Source organism: Lolium perenne, chromosome 1 (genome assembly GCF_019359855.2).
Source record: "Lolium perenne isolate Kyuss_39 chromosome 1, Kyuss_2.0, whole genome shotgun sequence".
Classification (NCBI taxonomy): Eukaryota; Viridiplantae; Streptophyta; class Magnoliopsida; order Poales; family Poaceae; genus Lolium; species Lolium perenne.
The window spans coordinates 111,434,610-111,449,623 of NC_067244.2; positions in this window are offsets into that span (position 1 = coordinate 111,434,610).

The following is a 15,014-nucleotide window of genomic DNA, read 5'->3' on the forward strand; positions in this document are numbered from 1 at the left end:
TTTGATACATCTCCTTCTAGTATCAATGATGGTATGGTTGCAGATGAACATACTGTGAAAGATAACTATTCTATTTCTTATGATGACACTACGCCTCCAATCTTTGATAATTATTATAAAGAATGCTATGACATAGGTTATAATTATCCTTATGAAACTTGTCATAGTTATGATTGGATTGCCAAAAACAATTCCCTTGGTATGCAACTTGTTTATCATGTTCAAATTCTTGATAATGATCCTGCTCCAATTACTATTAATGAGAAGAGTTTTTCTTATGCCAAAATTAATGATACTTTTATACATATGAACCATGATAAGAATGTTTTAAGTGATGGTTATATTGTGAATTTCATCAATGATGCTACTGAAAGTTATTATGAGAGAGGGAAACATGGTTATATGCATCTTAATAATATTAAGTTTCCCCTCTTTATGTTGAGAATCTTGAAGTTACTCGTGTTTTATCTTCCTATGCTTGTCACTTTGCTCCTCATGAATTTATTTGTGTACAAGATTCCTTCTCATAGGAAGTGGGTTAGGCTTAAATTTGTTTCATACTTGCTTTTTGATGCTCTCTTTTGCTTCAACTCTTATTTCTTGCGAGTGCATCATTAGAATTGCTGAGCCCATCTTAATGGCTATAAAGAAAGCACTTCTTGGGAGATAACCCATGTTTTTATTTTGCTAATGTTTTGTTGTGTCTTGGAAGTTGTTACTACTGTAGCAACCTCTCCTTATCTTTACTTTATTGCATTGTTGTGCCAAGTAAAGTCTTTGATAGTAAGGTTGATACTAGATTTGAATTACTGCGCAGAAACAGGTTTCTTGCTGTCACGAATTTGAGTATGACCCTCTGTAGGTAACTCAGAAAAATCTGCCAATTTACGTGCGTGATCCTCAGATATGTACGCAACTTTCATTAAATTTGAGCTTTTTCATGTGAGAAAGTTAAGTGCCCCAGAAAAATTCGTCTTTACGGACTGTTCTGTTTTGACAGATTATGCCTTTTATTTCGCATTGCCTGTTTTGCTATGTTTGATGGATTTCTTTGTACCATTAACTTTCAGTAGCTTTGTGCAATGTCCGGAAGTGTTAAGAATGATTATGTCACCTCTGAATATGTGAATTTTTGATTATGCACTAACCCTCTAATGAGTTTATTTTGAGTTTAGTGTGGAGGAAGTTTTCAAGGGTCAAGAGAGGAGGATGATACAATATGATCAAGAAGAGTGAAAAGTCTAAGCTTGGGGATGCCCCCGTGGTTCATCCCTGCATATTTCAAGAAGACTCAAGCATCTAAGCTTGGGGATGCCCAAGGCATCCCCTTCTTCATCGACAACTTATCAGGTCACCTCTAGTGAAACTATATTTTTATTCCATCACATCTTATGTGCTTTACTTGGAGCGTCTTTGTGTTTATTTTCATTTTGTTTTTGTTTGAATAAATTCGGATCCTAGCATTCTTTGTATGGGAGAGATACACGCTCTGCTTTTTCATATGAACACTGGTGTTCTTAGTTTTAATTTTAAAGTTCAATGACAAAAGTTGGAAGCTGTTGCACTTATTGTTATTTGGTTGGAAACAGAAAATGCCTCATATTGTCTTGGATAATTTGATACTTGGCAATTGTTTTGAGCTCTCAAGTAGATCATGTTTACTCATGCATCATGTAGTTTAAACCTATTAGTGGAGAACTACCGTAGAGCTTGTTGAAATTGGTTTGCTTGATTGATCTCTCTAAGGTCTAGATATTTTCTGGTAAAAGTGTTTGAGCAACAAGGAAGACAATGTAGAGTCTTATAATGCTTGCAATATGTTCTTATGTGAGTTTTGCTGTACCGATTCATACTTGTGTTTGCTTCAAATAACCTTGCTAGCCAAAGCCTTGTACTGAGAGGGAATGCTTCTCGTGCATCCAAAACCTTGAGCCAAAACCTATGCCATGTGTGTCCACCATACCTACCTATGATACGTTTCCGACGTATCGATAATTTCTTATGTTCCATGCCACATTATTGATGATATCTACATGTTTTATGCACACTTTATGTCATATTTATGCATTTTCTGGAACTAACCTATTAACAAGATGCCGAAGTGCCGATTCTTTGTTTCATTGTTTTTGGTTTCAGAAATCCTAGTAAGGAAATATTCTCGGAATTGGACGAAATCAACGCCCAGGGTCCTATTTTGCACGAAGCTTCCAGAAGACCGAAGAGTCAACGAAGTGGGGCCACGAGGTGGCCAGGAGGGTAGGCGGCGCGGCCCCACCCTTGGCCGCGCCGACCTGTCTCCTGGGCCCCTCGCGACGCCCCCTGACCTACCCTTCCGCCTACAAATAGCCTTCGTCGCGAAACCCCCAGTACCGAGAGCCACGATACGGAAAACCTTCCAGAGACGCCGCCGCCGCCAATCCCATCTCGGGGGATTCAGGAGATCGCCTCCGGCACCCTGCCGGAGAGGGGAATCATCTCCCGGAGGACTCTACGCCTCCATGGTCGCCTCCGGAGTGATGTGTGAGTAGTCTACCCCTGGACTATGGGTCCATAGTAGTAGCTAGATGGTTGTCTTGTCCTCATTGTGCTTAATTGTCGGGTCTTGTGAGCTGCCGAACATGATCAAGATCATCTATCTGTAATTCTATATGTTGTGTTTGTTGGGATCCGATGAATAGAGAATACCATGTTATGTTGATTATCAATTTATATCTATGTGTTGTTTATGATCTTGCATGCTCTCCGTTATTAGTAGATGCTCTGGCCAAGTTGATGCTAGTAACTCCAAGAGGGAGTATTTATGCTCGATAGTGGGTTCATGTCTCCGTGAATCTGGGGGAGTGAGAGAAACCTCTAAGATTATGGATGTGCTGTTGCCACTAGGGATAAAACATTGATGCTATGTCCGAGGATGTAGTTATTGATTACATTACGCGCAATACTTAATGCAATTGTCTGTTGTTAGCAACTTAATACTGGAAGGGGTTCGGATGATAACCTGAAGGTGGATTTTTTAGGCATAGATGCATGCTGGATAGCGGTCTATGTACTTTGTCGTAATGCCCAATTAAATCTCACTATACTCATCATAATATGTATGTGCATGGTCATGCCCTCTCTATTTGTCAATTGCCCAACTGTAATTTGTTCACCCAACATGCTATTTATCTTATGGGAGAGACACCTCTAGTGAACTGTGGACCCCGGTCCAATTCTCTATACTGAAATACAATCTACTGCAATACTTGTTCTACTGTTCTCTGCAAACAATCATCTTCCACACTATACATCTAATCCTTTGTTACAGCAAGCCAGTGAGATTGACAACCTCGCTGTTTCATTGGGGCAAAGTACTTGGTTTGTGTTGTGCAGGTTCCACGTTGGCGCCGGAATCCCTGGTGTTGCGTCGCACTACATCTCGCCGCCATCAACCTTCAACGTGCTTCTTGACTCCTACTGGTTCGATAAACCTTGGTTTCTACTGAGGGAAACTTGCCGCTGTGCGCATCACACCTTCCTCTTGGGGTTCCCAACGGACGCGTGTCGAACGGAAAGACAATACGTCAACCACGCGCATCAAGCAAATTTCTGGCGCCGTTGCCGGGGACATCTAGACACGCTGCAAGGGGAGTCTCCACATCCCAATCTCTTTACTTTGTTTTTGTCTTGCTTAGTTTTATTTACTACTTTGTTTGCTGCACTAAATCAAAATACAAAAAAAATTAGTTGCTAGTTTTACTTTATTTGCTATCTTGTTTGCTATATCAAAAACACAAAAAAATTAGTTACTCGCATTTACTTTATTATCATGTCTAGTCCCGTAGTTGTTACTCTATCACCTGAGGAATCAATCTTCACTTTTAAACAAGGAGGTGAAGAGAATTTTAAAGAAGCATGGTCTAGAATTTTTGATTCTTATAGTAAAACTGAACCTAAAATGACCTTAAGTTTGCTTCTTAGTAATTTTTATTTTGGGCTTATTGTTCGCTATAGATATGCCTTAGATGCTGTAGTGGGAGGAGATTTCCTTCATTGTGATGGGGATCAAGCTTTTAATGCCATAAGGAAATTGATTACATCATTTAGTTCCGATAATAATTTTGATCCATCTCATACTAGCATGCATAATAGATTAAACACTATTGAAACAAATATATCCTGTTTAAAAGAAGTGTATAACCAAATTCGCGAATACTATGATTATGTTCCATTAAGCTTCGAACCTTCAATGTGGGTGCCTACCGTTAAAGCTACTATTGGTGGTGAAACTTTTCCTGCTCGTTGTGATATTATTTCTGAGTTTTGCCTTATGCCTGAAAGTATTTATAAATCTCTGACACTTTGGGAACTTACTGAAGGGGGAGAAGAAATAACTCTTACGGATAACTCTGTTGTAATCCCTAAGGGTATAGCTGAAGGTGTTTTCACAACCTTTCTTGGAAGGACGGTATCCACTGATTATCTCGTTATTGAATGTGTAGGGACAGGACAAATCACGCTTGGAAGATCCCTGCTGAAACTCATGGGAGCAGTCATAGATGTTGGGAAAGGCACTCTAAATTTTACCTCTACACCCGGATGCGGTCATGTATTCCCTAGACCAAAGAGTAGGAATAAGTGTAAGAAAGGTAAGAGCAACACCCCTGGTAAGAATGCCAATGCATCATCTCTTGATAATACTTGATGCACACTTTCTGCGCCTAGCTGAAAGGCGTTAAAGAAAAGCGCTTATGGGAGACAACCCATGTTTTTACTACAGTATTTTGTTTTATATTTGTGTCTTGGAAGTTGTTTACTACTGTAGCAACCTCTCCTTATCTTAGTTTAGTGTTTTGTTGTGCCAAGTAAAGTCGTTGATAGTAAGGTTCATACTAGATTTGGATTACTGCGTAGAAACAGATTTCTTTGCTGTCACGAATCTGGGCAAAATTCTCTATAGGTAACTCAGAAAATTATGCCAATTTACGTGAGTGATCCTCAGATATGTACGCAACTTTCATTCAATTTGAGCATTTTCATTTGAGCAAGTCTGGTGCCTCAATAAAATTCGTCATTACGAACTGTTCTGTTTTGACAGATTCTGCCTTTTATTTCGCATTGCCTGTTTTGTTATGTTCGATGGATATTTCGATTCCATTGACTTTCAGTAGCTTTGTGCAATGTCCAGAAGTGTTAAGAATGATTATGTCACCTCTGAACATGTATATTTTGATTGTGCACTAACCCTCTAATGAGTTGTTTTGAGTTTGGTGTGGAGTAAGTTTTCAAGGATCAAGAGAGGGAGATGATACAACATGATCAAGGAGAGTGAAAGCTCTAAGCTTGGGGATGCCCCGGTGGTTCACCCCTTCATGTATCAAGAATACTCGAGCGTCTAAGCTTGGGGATGCCCAAGGCATCCCCTTCTTCATCGACAACATTATCAGGTTCCTCCCCTGAAACTATATTTTTATTCCGTCACATCTTATGTGCTTTGCTTGGAGCGTCGGTTTGTTTTTGTTTTTGTTTTGTTTGAATAAAATGGATCCTAGCATTCTTTGTGTTGGAGAGAGACACGCTCCGCTGTTGCATATGGACAAGTATGTCCTTAGGCTTTACGCATAATATTCATGGCGAAGTTTCTTCTTCGTTAAATTGTTATATGGTTGGAATTGGAAAATGATACATGTAGTAATTCTCTAAAATGTCTTGGATAATGTGATACTTGGCAATTGTTGTGCTCATGTTTAAGCTCTTGCATCATGTACTTTGCACCCATTAATGAAGAAATACATAGAGCATGCTAAAATTTGGTTTGCATATTTGGTCTCTCTAAAGTCTAGATAATTTCTAGTATTGAGTTTGAACAACAAGGAAGACGGTGTAGAGTCTTATAATGTTTACAATATGTCTTTTATGTGAGTTTTGCTGCACCGCTTCATCCTTGTGTTTGTTTCAAATAGCCTTGCTAGCCTAAGCCTTGTATCGAGAGGGAATACTTCTCATGCATCCAAAATACTTGAGCCAACCACTATGCCATTTGTGTCCACCATACCTACCTACTACATGGTATTTCTCTGCCATTCCAAAGTAAATTGCTTGAGTGCTACCTTTAAAATTTCTATCCTCTACCTTTACAATATATAGCTTATGGGACAAATAGCCTAAAAACTATTGTGGTATTGAATATGTACTTATGCACTTTATCTCTTATTAAGTTGCTTGTTGTGCGATAACCATGTTCCTGGGGACGCCATCAACTACTCTTTGTTGAATATCATGTGAGTTGCTATGCATGTTCGTCTTGTCTGAAGTAAGGGAGATTTACCACCTAATGGTTAGAGCATGCATATTGTTAGAGAAGAACATTGGGCCGCTAACTAAAGCCATGATCCATGGTGGAAGTTTCAGTTTTGGACATATATCCTCAATCTCATATGAGAAAATTAATTGTTGCTACATGCTTATGCATTAAAGAGGAGTCCATTATCTGTTGTCTATGTTGTCCCGGTATGGATGTCTAAGTTGAGAATAATCAATAGCGAGAAATCCAATGCGAGCTTTCTCCTTAGACCTTTGTACAGGCGGCATAGAGGTACCCCTTTGTGACACTTGGTTAAAACATGTGCATTGCGATAATCCCGGTAATCCAAGCTAATTAGGACAAGGTGCGGGCACTATTAGTATACTATGCATGAGGCTTGCAACTTGTAAGATATAATTTACATAACACATATGCTTTATTACTACCGTTGACAAAATTGTTTCTTGTTTTCAAAATCAAAGCTCTAGCACAAATATAGCAATCGATGCTTTCCTCTTTGAAGGACCATTCTTTTACTTTTATTGTTGAGTCAGTTCACCTATCTCTCTCCACCTCAAGAAGCAAACACTTGTGTGAAGTTTGCATTGATTCCTACATACTTGCATATTGCACTTGTTATATTACTTTACATTGACAATATCCATGAGATATACATGTTACAAGTTGAAAGCAACCGCTGAAACTTAATCTTCCTTTGTGTTGCTTCAATATCTCTACTTTGAATTATTGCTTTATGAGTTAACTCTTATGCAAGACTTATTGATGCTTGTCTTGAAGTACTATTCATGAAAAGTCTTTGCTATATGATTCAGTTGTTTACTCATGTCATTTACATTGTTTTGATCGCTGCATTCATTACATATGCTTACAATAGTATGATCAAGGTTATGATTGCATGTCACTCCAGAAATTATCTTTGTTTATCGTTTACCTGCTCGGGACGAGCAGAAACTAAGCTTGGGGATGCTGATACGTCTCCGACGTATCGATAATTTCTTATGTTCCATGCCACATTATTGATGATATCTACATATTTTATGCACACTTTATGTCATATTTATGCATTTTCTGGAACTAACCTATTAACAAGATGCCGAAGTGCCAGTTGCTGTTTTCTGCTGTTTTTGGTTTCAGAAATCCTAGTAAGGAAATATTCTCGGAATTGGACGAAATCAACGCCTGTGGTCCTATTTTGCCACGAAGCTTCCGTAAGACCGAAGAGTCAACGAAGTGGGGCCACGAGGTGGCCAGGAGGGTAGGCGGCGCGGCCCCACCCTTGGCCGCGCCGACTGTCTCCCGGGGCCCCTCGCGACGCCCCGACCTACCCTTCCGCCTACAAATAGCCTTCGTCGCGAAACCCCCAGCACCGAGAGCCACGATACGGAAAACCTTCAGACGCCGCCGCCGCCAATCCCATCTCGGGGATTCAGAGATCGCCTCCGGCACCACTGCCGGAGAGGGGAATCATCTCCTGAGGACTCTACGCCGCCATGGTCGCCTCCGGAGTGATGTGTGAGTAGTCTACCCCTGGACTATGGGTCCATAGCAGTAGCTAGATGGTTGTCTTCTCCTCATTGTGCTTAATTGTCGGGTCTTGTGAGCTGCCAAACATGATCAAGATCATCTATCTGTAATTCTATATGTTGTGTTTGTTGGGATCCGATGAATAGAGAATACCATGTTATGTTGATTATCAATTTATATCTATGTGTTGTTTATGATCTTGCATGCTCTCCGTTATTAGTAGATGCTCTGGCCAAGTTGATGCTAGTAACTCCAAGAGGGAGTATTTATGCTCGATAGTGGGTTCATGTCTCCGTGAATCCGGGGGAGTGAGAGAAACCTCTAAGATTATGGATGTGCTGTTGCCACTAGGGATAAAACATTGATGCTATGTCCGAGGATGTAGTTATTGATTACATTACGCACAATACTTAATGCAATTGTCTGTTGTTAGCAACTTAATACTGGAAGGGGTTCGGATGATAACCTGAAGGTGGACTTTTTAGGCATAGATGCATGCTGGATAGCGGTCTATGTTCTTTGTCGTAATGCCCAATTAAATCTCACTATACTCATCATAATATGTATGTGCATGGTCATGCCCTCTCTATTTGTCAATTGCCCAACTGTAATTTGTTCACCCAACATGCTATTTATCTTATGGGAGAGACACCTCTAGTGAACTGTGGACCCCGGTCCAATTCTCTATACTGAAATACAATCTACTGCAATACTTGTTCTACTGTTCTCTGCAAACAATCATCTTCCACACTATACATCTAATCCTTTGTTACAGCAAGCCAGTGAGATTGACAACCTCGTTGTTTCGTTGGGGCAAAGTACTTGGTTTGTGTTGTGCAGGTTCCACGTTGGCGCCGGAATCCCTGGTGTTGCGCTGCACTACATCTCGCCGCCATCAACCTTCAACGTGCTTCTTGACTCCTACTGGTTCGATAAACCTTGGTTTCTACTGAGGGAAACTTGCCGCTGTGCGCATCACACCTTCCTCTTGGGGTTCCCAACGGACGCGTGTCGAACGGAAAGACAATACGTCAACCACGCGCATCAACCTACTATGTGGTATTTTCTGCCATTCCAAGTAAATACTTCATGTGCTACCTTTAAACAATTCAAAAGTTATTATCTCTTATTTGTGTCAATGTTTTATAGCTCATGAGGAAGTATGTGGTGTTTTATCTTTCAATCTTATTGGGCAGATTTTCACCAATGGACTAGTGGCTTCATCCGCTTATCCAATAATTTTGCAAAAAGAGCTGGCAACGGGGTTCCCAGCCCCAATTAATTTACTTTCATTAATAATTCTCTTCACATGTTTTGCCCTGATTCATCAGTAAGCAACTTAATTTTGCAAATAAACACTCCTTCATGGTATGAGATTGTTGGAAGGCACCCGAGGATTCGGTTAGCCATGGCTTGTGAAAGAAAAGGTTGGGATGAGTGTCATCCATATATAAATAAAACTAAAGTACATGTGTAAACAAAAGAGAAGAGGGATGATCTACCTTGCTGGTAGAGATAACGTCCTTCATGGGAGCCGCTCTTTGAAAGTCTGTTTGATGAGGGGGTTAGAGTGCCCACTACCATTCGTTGACAACAACAAACACCTCTCAAAACTTTACTTTTATGCTCTCTATATGATTTCAAAACTTAAAAAGCTCTACACTACTGCAGAATAGGCCTCTAGTGACAGGCACAAATGGCTTGTTAGTGACAGGCAAAGCGCCTGTCACTATTGACTAGTCACTGGTATCAGGTTACTAGTGACAGGCAAAGTGCCCGTCACTAGTGTGTGATACTAATGACAGGCAAAAGAAGGTGCCTGTCACTGGTTTGAATTTCGTTAATAAAAAAAAACTTTTTCGACAAATATTTTTGATAGCACAATTATAAAAAATAAGATGCATTTCCACGAATACTTCATATTGCACAATAATATGTTGTACCAATAATACATTCAGATCACCTAATGTGACATAACATTGTTCATGCACATGCTCTCCATGAACCCAATCTCATCAGCCTAATCTAAAAAAAAAACCCAGGCTTTCCAATCCATTATATCCGCAGCAGCCGTAGGCCACAAAGAGGAAAAGCTTCAAACATGACTGTTCACGCGCATCGCCTTCCCGTTTTCGCCGCCTTCTGTACACATACACGGCGAACAACTCGCCCCCACGCGTGGCTCCCAATTTCATTCGCACCCTAGCTATGGAATGCATCCGCTGATATCCAAGGAAGAACTGGGGTTCAGAGGCTTGTCTCAGTGTTGATATCTTCTTTTCCATCTTCATTTGATATAGATGGTTTGTTCAATGGTAGGAGCTAGTCGAGCATGGCCTCGCAATCCTTCTCAATCTGGTACAGGATGTCAGTGGTAAAGAAAGGCTCAAGCAGCACATTTTGAATGATGGGGAGGCAGATAAGGGCCCCAGGTCTCTTGTCATACTTCTTGAGAATCTTGATCAGTCCTGTAATGGCAAAAGGGAACATAAGCATAGTAGATAATGAAAAATATCTTAGAGAGAGTATAGCAAAACATGAGCATAGCTAGCCAGAACAATAAAAGATTTTGACATATTTCAAATGGCACACAGATCCTGTTTTTGCGAAGTTCTCCTGAGACGTGATTGTTGAGTTCTGCTTTTATAAAGTCTAGAATAATCATAGAGCATACAATCAATGATCTTTTATCCTCAGCCAAATTTTAGAATAGATTAGGTGAAATCTACAGAAAATGAGAAAAATATGAAAAAAAACATTTGGTCTATAATATATTTCTTCATTTCACTAATAGGCTGCACTACAGATAACATTCATCAGTCTGCTTCAGTCTGTATCAGCCCCCTGCGCGTGCCGCAACATAGACAAACTAGCACACACCATGGCTGAATTGAAGCGTCACGGCTCCATGTAGCCCAACTGAGGTCTCCAACTAGCAACACATTTCCGTTCAACTTTTATTTCGTTTAAACTAGCAACACATCCCACAGGCAAACACGAACTCGAAATTCTGTAAAAAGTGTGGACTTCAGCGATCACTGGGCAAGGCTGCTAGAGCTAGCAGGGTGCAAGGCAGCAAGGAAATATCCCTTCCTAATATATTCACATGCCTAGGAATGTCAGCTGTCTTGCCAAATTTGATATAGTCGCATTAAGGGGACTCCACTGGATGTTGTGCTGGAATAGAATCATGTGTGGTCTAAATTTGTGGAGGACTATGCTAGGACTGCGACAGAGTTCTGTACAACAGTAGAGGACTTCCTCAACACCTCAATGTAAATGAGTTACAGTCTTCTTGTTTGGTCAACCGGAAAGTTTCCAGCATGGTTGTAAATTTGTAATACATATGCTTTCTCCGTGTTTTTTTCCGCAAGGAATGACATCGCATCAATCAGTCAGTTACTAAGAAAAAATGTTTATCTAATTGTTGATGGCACAACACAGAATATGTTGCTTACTGTTTTCAACTAGCTTTAGTGTTAACTGATTTCCACTATTATTAATCATGATGAAAAAACATACATTTCAAGCTAACCAAATATATGATGAATAAAATGCCCCATACCTCATCCGGTGATCATGCATGCTTGACAAATTGGGTTGCAGCCGCCTTTGTGTGTGAATCATGAACTTCCGGCGAGTCATCACCGCCATAGAAAACTCCAGATTCTGAGGCAACCTCCAAGAATGATATCAAAATGTACTCTACATATAATTTTCTTCCAAGCAGTGTAATGATTTTTCGGGAAGATACACTAAATCTTCCTGTTGGTCATGCTCTAATATATATATATATATATATATATATCTAAACCAATAGTGCCTTTCTTTAATTATTTGTACGACTTCATGAAAGTGGAGCTATACTTATAGGAAATTGTGTCTAAGTAGACAGATTTAAAGTATACCTCATATATGAATCAGTGTATACTGCAACAGGGTATTATACACCGCATAAATGATTATTCCCTTGAGCTTAAGCTGATGATCCATTGAAATCATTTTTGTATGAAATTTTACCTATTGTTCTTGACAGAGCAACGTATGACTTATGACTTCTCTGGCAGTAACTTGATGATTTTAACTTCATTGTTCATCTGTTCAGATGTCTAGCAGAACAATTTTCAGATTGTAGTATTATGTTCTCTTCTACATGGTCAACAGATAAAGTACAAAGCTTATACATGGGTTTCCTTCAGAGTTCACTAAGAGAGCTTCAAATATTATAACTTCTAGTTTTATCTTACATCAGATGTAGGCGAGATCGGTTGAAGGAATATGGCTTGCATGGGAACAAAACTGCACCAGATTCTGAATCATGGCACTCTGTGTCCGTAGTGACACTGTTGAACAACTCTCAGTGTGTACATTTCTTTTTGATTCATTTTGAATCATATTACAGCAGCTTATGCCAATCTTCTACCGTTCCATTGCTGCACTCCCTTACTTGCTACCTTAGCTCTAGCAGATGCTATCTCAACACAATTTACCAAACTGACAAGCAGTTCAACAACCAGCTACAGAACAGTGAAAGTGTTGCAATGGCGTTAGATACCTTCAGAGGTAGTCCGGCTCGGATGAGCAGTGTGCAGAGGCGTCCTCAGACGGTTGCGTCCTCGCGTCAACTGAACGGGCGGCGCGGCGTTGGGGATGCAGGGCGGAGCAGAGGAAATGGCGCGGCGTTGGAGATGCAGGGGAATGGCGCGGCGTTGGAGATGCATGGCGGCGTCCTAGGTCGGCGGCGTTGGGGATGCAGGGCCGCGCGTGGCTTAGGGCGTCGGTCGCGTAGGGGGAGGGGGTCCTCGCGTCGGGCGGCGCCGTTGGAGTGGGCTGGCGGCGCGGCGCCGTTGGAGTTGGTCGGCGGCGCGGCGCCGTTGGAGTAGGCTGGCGGCGCGGCGCCGTTGGAGTTGGCTGGCGGTGCGGCACCGTTGGAATGGGCTGGCGGCGCTTACTATCGGACGGGGTGCAGGACGGCCGGCTACCGGCGACTGGCTCGGAGTTGCGACCGGGAAGGGCGGCTGCGGTTGGGATTGGGAGGACTAGGGGTAATGGGGTTAATGGGATTTTTTGGCTAAGTCTCCGCTTGATATTTTTTGGCTAAGTCTCTGAGAAGCACATCGTTCCGGCCACGTCCGATCGCGGGATGCAAGCAAGAGGCCCGGCCACGTCTGATCGCTGGATGCAAGGAAGATGGATGGCTGCCTGGCTCACGATCGGTGCGCGGCCACGTCCGATCGCGGGAGAGGTCGCCCGTGGGCCGGAACGTCCCAGAAATGAGAATGTGGGTGGGGTCTAAGGCTTCCCTCTTGATCCCTAGTGACATGCTTTTATCTGATCCCGTCACTAGCCTATTTTCAGCCCTGGCCCGTCTCCAGAAAAAAATTCAGTGACATCCTTATTTATACGCCTGTTACTGGTATTCTGTACCAGTGACATGCATATACGTGCCCGTCACTGGTACACTTACTAATGACAGGCATAATTTTGCCTGTCACTGATCACCTGGAGGCTATAAGCCTTTTTGCAGTAGTGCTAGCACATGATTTTATCCCTGCTTCCCTCTGCGAAGGGCCTTTCTTTTACTTTATGTTGAGTCAGTTTACCTACTTCCTTCCATCTTAGAAGCAAACACTTGTGTCAACTATGCATTGATTCTTACATACTTGCTTATTTGCACTCATCATATTACTTTGTGTTGACAAATATCCATGAGATATACATGTTAAAAGTTGAAAGCAACTGCTGAAACTTGTATCTTCCTTTGTGTTTCTTCGATGCCTTTACTTTGAATCTATTGCTTTATGGGTTAACTCTTATGCAAGACTTTTGTTGCTTGTCTTGAAAGTACTATTCATGAAAAGTTTTGATATATGTTATCTATTTGTTAAGCATACTATAGATCGTTGCCTTGAGTCACTTCATTCATCTCATATGCTTTACAATAGTATGATCAAGGTTATGTAAGTAGCATGTCACTACAGAAATTATTCTTTTTATCGTTTACCTACTCGAGGGCGAGTAGGAACTAAGCTTGGGGATGCTTGATACGTCTCCAACGTATATATAATTTCTGATGTTCCATGCTAGTTTTATGACAATACCAACATGTTTTGCTCACACTTTATAATGATTTCATGCATTTTCCGGAACTAACCTATTAACAAGATGCTGAAGTGTCAGTTCATGTTTTCTGCTGTTTTTGGTTCCAGAAAGGCTGTTCGGGAAATATTCTCGGAATTCGATGAAACGAAGACCCAACATCATAATTCACCGAGACGGGCCAGGACACCGAAGGAGAGTCGGAGGGGAGGCCTGGGGCCCCAGACCATAGGCCGGCGCGGCCTGGAAGGGGGGCGCGCCGCCCTATGGGGTGGGACCCCCATGCGCCCTCTTGCGCCGCCTCTTCGCCTATATAAACCCTTTCGACCTAAAAATGCGACACCAATCGACAAAACTCCAGAAAGATTCCAGGGACGCCGCCGCCATCGCGAAACTCCATTTCGGGAGACAGAAGTCTCTCTTCCGGCACCCTGCCGGGACGGGGAATTGCCCCCGGAGCCATCTCCATCGACACCACCGCCATCTTCATCGCCGTTGCTGTCTCCTATGATGAGGAGGGAGTAGTTCTCCCCCGAGGCTGAGGGCTCTACCGGTAGCTATGTGGTTCATCTCTCTCTCCCATGTACTTCAATACAATGATCTCATGAGCTGCCTTACATGATTGAGATCCATATGATGAGCTTTGTAATCTAGATGTCATATGCTATTCAAGTGCTTAATTATGTGAACTTTGGGGTTACTGTGACCTCGGTGTAATGGTGACAGTGTGTGCGCCGTGTGTAACTCCCTTATGAATTGTGGTGTGTTAGTACCTCTTATGAATACTCACAGTGACGGTGTGGGGTGTTTATTAGTACTTGGGAATACGCCTTTGAGGTGTGCTTTTGCACACTTGCCCAATGAATTTGAGTTCTCTATCCAATAAGAGAGTAGTATGATGAAGTGCTTATATTTATATTCAATTATGATTGCAATGTTGAGAGTGTCCACTAGTGAAAGTATGATCCCTAGGCCTTGTTTCCAAATATCGAATCACCGTTTATTTACTGTTCTGCTACATGTTTGCTTGCTGCCATCTTTATTTCAGATTGCAATTACTACTTACAATCATCCATATTACTTGTAT